We start from the raw sequence: 6,653 nt of genomic DNA, 5'->3' as shown, positions 1-6,653 counted from the left end.
CTAAAATAAGAGGTGATTCAATTAATATGATGAGATTTTTACCGTAAACGTGTTATGTTATTCATCGTTAATCAAATAAAGGCAACAGTAGTATACCGCTGTTCAAAATTCATAAATCGATAGAGAAAAAACAAATCCGGGTTACAAACTAAAACTGAGGGAAACGTATCAAATATAATCAAAATTTTCGATCTATTTTTTTTTTTTTTTTTTTTTTTTTTTTATCTTTAACGTTTTTTTTTGGCTTTTTTTTTAACATTTACAAATATATTTAATTGCACCAGAGAAATCTAAGTTTGCAACTGTTCCAATAAGTAAAGACGACATAAGTTCCCGAGGATAATTTTATCATCCACACCGTCTCAAGTTGTTAATACATTTATTGGTTTTCTTTTACAGCTAATTTGATGGCTAACAAGCAAGATTGCGATTGATTTTCTACTATTTGGTTACTGTTGTTCAAGAACCATTAGTCGTTATTACTGTAGACGTACTCCAGACAGCCAGTGTTTATCACTGGTATGATTTTAATCGCTTTTTAAAAAAAAATAGACTGAGAAGTCCACCAATCCAAAATGTAATGTGACACATTATAAAGGGACAATGGATTTATTCAAATCATAACGTAATTTACTAAAAACGAATTTAAAGACAAATACTTGAAATGCGGCGATCACACATAGACAGGAAAGTTGGATCTCTATCGGATCGCATTCGGGAAAATTATTGCCGCTGTGGTGTTTGACCTTGCGTACCAGAATCAGATTAAGTACGGTATTATCGGGACGTTTCCTGGACAATGTCTGATTGTTTTCGCAATCAAATATTTCTCTTTTAAGCTGGGGTCACACATTTGCGATTTTTACTGCAGTCCTTGACAGGACCATTCCCAATCAAAATTTGTTAAAAGTCTGATCAAGATCCTGTGAGTCGTGGCTGAAAATTTTGTTATCCATTCGTTTGATGTGTTGAGATTTTGATTTTACCATTTGATTAGGGACTTTTCGTTTGAATTTTCCTCTGAGTTGAATATTTTTGTGATTTTACTTTTGATTAAAATTTGTTAAAACGATTATTCAATCACGACAACAATCAGATATTGTTCAGGAAGCATCCCAATCAAAGTCGTTTCCAGCTGAATTAATCCCAATTATACGTTTCTCCATCTGATATTAATCCGATTTGTATCTATAACTTGAAAAATAACCAGACCGAATCTGTCCCGACAGCGTCCCGATTATACCGAATGTGATCCGACAGAGATCAACAGTGACCAGACATTGAACCGACACTGACGGAAGATATCCATTAGAAAATCGTGGCAACTATCGGGGTGATCAAGTACTGTCGGAACGCAATCCTAATCGCATTCTGCTATACCGCAGTACAACGGCTTGGTATGGACTCCATCATATTGTGTTTTATAATTGGCGATATTATGCCTGTTTCACAGAAAACCGTCCAGAAATCACAGAACAGTGCGACGATTTTGATCCGATACAGCAGAATTTGTCACGACATAGTCACAATTGTAATCAGACTAGACAAACTCGGCTGAGTGTCCCTTCAAAATTTACGGGACACACCTAACTGTCGAGATGCCTGGCAGACCAATCCGGACTTTTCCCGATCCGTAGGAATCTGTTACGAACGCATACGACTGCGTTCAGGCAATAATATAGGACATTTAGATCATCGAGGATAGTAGTAAGACTTTTTCACTTTTGTGTCTTATCGCTGTCTGTTCTAAAACGGGAGCACTATGTGAACACTGCATTACATGTCTAGCAACGAATCACATGGTCTTCATATTCCTTTTGATAAGTTGAAAATAGGGAATGATTCTATCATGGAAGGGGGGGGGGGGTCCCACTCTATCATGGACACATTCTATTAGAGGAGAAAAACAGTTACCATAGGGATATTCAAACTCATATTTTAAACTCATAAGTCAAAAATTAACTGACAATGCTGGACAAAAAAGAAAAAACGAAAAAAAAAAAAACAAAAAACAAACTGAACATAAAAAACTATTGACTGAACAACACGAATTCAGGGATGCTTAACAAGAAAAAAAAATCATTCAAAGTATATGGCGGAGTTAAACTAGTATCATATTTCTAGCTCTCATCCCTCCTCATTTCGAGTGTGCAAATGTTTCTGATATTTTTGGTTAGAAAACAGATAAGTTCCAAATATAGTCACTGTCTTTCTATAAGATATTATAAACAGACAGACACCTGAATGTTACCCCCCCCCCCCCCCCCCCCCTTGTTTTATCCGATATGTTTACCCTAAAAATATTGAGTTTTTATATTTTACAACAATATATTTAGAATATTTGAACGAACAATGACCTATGCCTAAAAAATTGATAGAAATTATATTTTTAAAAGCCTTGAAGAAACGAAATATGAACGTACTAACAGTGCACTTAGACCACAAAAAATGTTATTCTTTAGGGATCGATGACTTACAGAGGAACAAAAGAATCATACGTGATCCCTAGCACAGTATTTTTGTTTTCACTTCGTTATGATCAACAATAAGTTTATGTGTACTGTTGTTTACTACGAACACGTTATTTTAGAAATTTCAATGATGTAAACATTATATTATCAAAACAGCTGAGCATGCAGTAAACGTATGATATAATAATAGACAAGACAATTAATGAATATGCATTAGAATTGATCAGACAGAAGGCAACATTAAGGAGTGCGACAAAATCTACCTGTGATAGTTAAATTTAGAGTTTAAAACCCATAATAAGTTCTGATACAAGTGATTGTAATTGGTCGTTGCGAATAAGTAAACCTAAGTTTTGAGGTAGACGAGATAAGCTTGATCAAACCTCGATCGCTGTGCTGTGAAAACGTCGTACATGTTTAAAACAATTAAGCTATGTATCTTGGTTAATTAGAACATAATCTATTCAAAATATCTCTCAGACTCCATGTATATAAACGCCACGAAAATACAGCGTATACAATTAAAATTTATCATTAAATAGTCCATTACCAATCAATTTTAATGTGCCCTGCAGTTTAAAAAGCCACGTGGTTTCTTTTAATGTTTACAAACACAGGAAATCCCCACGCGGTATTTCTGTGTCAAGGCTAAAGTTGTTTATGTATTTATTTTTGCTGCGGGTTGTACAGTGAAAGTCGGCAGGGGCATCACTATATAAACTTTTGCAATAAAATTTATAATTTATACTATTTAATTTACTGACCAAAAGCAAAGTTCAAATAGAATTGTAAATTAGGAAATTTATTTTCTAGCTGCACAAGGTAATATATGTTTTTAGTATATATATGTGTATAGCTCTGACTAAGGTATCCATTGTTTTTCTGACAGTCAAATTTATATTCAAACGCGAAATTTACATTCTTTAAATATGAATTATTGGGTGTTTGGAACCAAGCTCCGTAGAAATTTGTGCTTTAAAAACATTTTAAAATAAATTGTCAGTTTCACCGCCCCTTATTTTTTATTTGGTCCACTTTGATAAAGACCCGCAATCCTGTCAATGCACAGCTAGTCTGTGTACGGAAACTTTTCATAAAGGGGGGGGGGGCTGACTGACCTAAAAGGGGGGTGGCGCTCCAGTTATGCATATGTGATTCCAACAAAAGGGGGAGCATGCCCCCAGGGTCCCCCTCCTGGATCCGCCTATGAATGGGGAAGGGTATAGATGATAGCTCAGTATTGGTCCGATTTAGATGTATGATCTAAATGTTTGAATATCATAATTTTTTATTACAGATAGGCGTAATGGAAAAACGGGAAATGAGAGACTTTTTGGGAAACACCCAACATTATAATCCTGAATCTAACAATTTTAGTGCAGCAGAAGCTGCAAAGGCTAAATTCAGATACAAAGGTGCACATCATATGGGTTCCAATCCCGACGCAGGAATGAGGACTCATGAGGGAGGCCTTAAATTGAACATTTTCACCCAGTTTCGACGATCAAGGTCCGAAAGTTGTGGAAGTGAAGGAGAACCCACATCACCCATTGGGTCTACATCATGTGCATTGCCACCAATTCATGCTATATTATAAACCAACGCACAAAATGAAAATTGCTTAAATATTTTAGTCATAATAGCATTTGTTGTGTTTAAGAGAGAAAAACAGTCATACGAGCTCAGAAAATATTGTCATAGAGATAGCAATTTCATGGGCAAGTGTTTCAAATGTGTATGGTGTTCAGATCAAATCTTTATTTTAATATTTAAATGTTGTTAGATGTATATACATGTACAGACATGCTCATATTTGTTATTGTTTTGTTTATACAATGTTATTCCAAATAAATTTTCTACAAATTCTTCTATTTTTAAATAATCGATTTTAACCAAGCTGTCGGCCAAACATGAGTAATTTACAAACAACTGAAGTAGGTTAGTGTTCTTTTGTGTAAATTGTGTTAAGTATTGATATACTCTTAAAGAGACATGTTCATAACCAAATATTGAACCCGTGTAACCTTTTGTTGACTAAAAAGAGAAGAAAGGGCTACACATGGTCCTTAATTTGATTTTCGTATGCACCAACCAGGTTTTTTCAGTTTTTATGAATTTTCTATTTTTGGACAGCTACTATATAAGTATGCCTGTCGTCGTGTTTGAACTGTAGATTGCAAACAATTGAATTCGTTGAAGGTCGGGGTTGTAGAGAATTGCAATATATCATATATTCTTTACAGATCCGTCAATGAGACTAATATTATATTCGGTTATTATTTGTAAATTTATTCAAAACTATAATTGTTCCATATGTTTTACTGTACGGACAAACAGTAGGTACTTGTTATTCGAAATAAACTCATCATAGATACCAGAACTAAATTTAGTATACACCTGACGCGCGTTTCGTCTACAAAAGACTCATCAGTGACGCTCGAATCCAAAAAAGTTAAAAAGGTGAAATAAAGTACGAAGTTGAAGAGCATTGAGGAATATACTAGACTAAATGGATTCAAATGATTGCTTCGCATCACGGTGCGGATCTATTAGTTTCAGTCGACATACAATTTGCAAGTTGAATTTTTCGCTAATTGTACACAAACGATAGCACTAAAGTATTCGGTTAAAAGGATGTTGATGAGCATGAAGTTGGAAAGACTCTTCACATACTAGTAGTTTAGCATGATCGCATACACAAGATTTTAAATCTCGAAAGGCTTTATTTGTAGTTCCTGCGAAAAAAAGTGACGGAAATTTCATATATTATCATGATGAGTAAGTTATATAAGTATTCGAGGAACTCGAGGTAGATTGCTGAAAAGTCTGAGGAAGCTTGGCGATACGCATGTTCGTATGAAGCTGGATTCCTAATTTCAGAAAGCCTAGCTTTGTAGTTTTCATTAAAAACGCGACAAAATTTCAACTCTCCACCCAAGTCACAATTTATAGAAGTAAACCATTATAGCTCAATCTACAGTCTTCAACACAGAGCCTTGGCTCACACCGAACAGCAAGCTATAAAAGGCCTCAAGAATACTAGTGTAAAATAATTCAAACGGGGAAAAACAACGGTCTAATCTATACAAAGAAAGAAACGAGAACCACTCATGAACCACATCAACAAACGACACCTATTGAACATCACATTCCTGACAGATGACAGGCGCACACAATTGCAGAGGGTGTACACGTTTTAATGGTACCAAACCTTCACCCTTATCTGAAACAATAGTCTTAAATCACAACATAGAAAGGCACACTATAAAATATCAATTGGAATGGCTCAACTCACTTAATAGACGTAGTAACAAGTCCAGTATGTGTGAAAACATACAAGTATTTGAACAAACAGGAAATACATTGAATGATGAATCTATCACACAGTGTAAAATTCTCACATGAACCTTGTCTGATTTTAAATGTAAAGAATCCCTGTACTCGCAGGAATGTGACCGAAATGTTATGGGACAGAGGACCGGATGTACAAAATGTAAGTGTGTTTAAGGACAGACGGAAACCAGTACGCCCCTTCGTTTGTGAACATGGGTACCGTATAAGACTGTTTATTTGGAAGTAAGAGCATTTTATTATTATAATGTCCGATAAAATTTAATTATAAAATAATACGATTAAAACAGTCCTAGTACTACCAAAACGGCATGTATCATACTGGTGACGTTGTCCTGGTCATATAAATCACGTGATCTGTATTGCTTTTCGGCCAGGTCCAATAGTTCCGATACGAACTGGCAATGAATCCTGAAGTACATGTAAACATATATAATTGTCCATGTCATTCAGGATTCATTGACAGTCCGTATTGGAAATATTGGCCCTATATTCACATCATTACCAGTCTGTATTGGAACTATTGGCTCTATATTCACATCATTGCCAGTCCGTATTGGAAATATTGACCCTATATTCACATTTGATGTATGTAATACAGCATTTAGAACTAGTCTGTATTGAAAAAGATTATTTAATAAAAGTGTTATGAACTGGCTATTTCTGTAGCGGCACTATGGGTCTCGATGCCAATACAGCAAACATTGAATCTATACCACTGCCGATACAGACACAGCCAGTTAATAACACTATATTATAATATATACAGGTTTAACTATTTAAAACTAGGAAATTAGCTCTGAAAAGAATTAAAAGTATTGTATTTATCTT

At 34.9% G+C, this 6,653-nt stretch overlaps 1 long non-coding RNA gene across 1 annotated transcript; it reads left to right on the top strand.

The window, feature by feature from the left end:
- Positions 1-3,166: 3,166 nt before the first annotated feature.
- LOC143068449 (uncharacterized) lies at positions 3,167-4,337 on the top strand. The gene is made up of 2 exons (XR_012976174.1): positions 3,167-3,293; positions 3,769-4,337. It is a non-coding gene; the product is annotated as an uncharacterized LOC143068449 (long non-coding RNA).
- Positions 4,338-6,653: the final 2,316 nt, after the last annotated feature.

Source organism: Mytilus galloprovincialis, chromosome 1, assembly GCF_965363235.1.
Source record: "Mytilus galloprovincialis chromosome 1, xbMytGall1.hap1.1, whole genome shotgun sequence".
NCBI classification, from domain to species: domain Eukaryota; kingdom Metazoa; phylum Mollusca; class Bivalvia; order Mytilida; family Mytilidae; genus Mytilus; species Mytilus galloprovincialis.
This window is presented reverse-complemented; position numbering and strand designations above follow the sequence as displayed.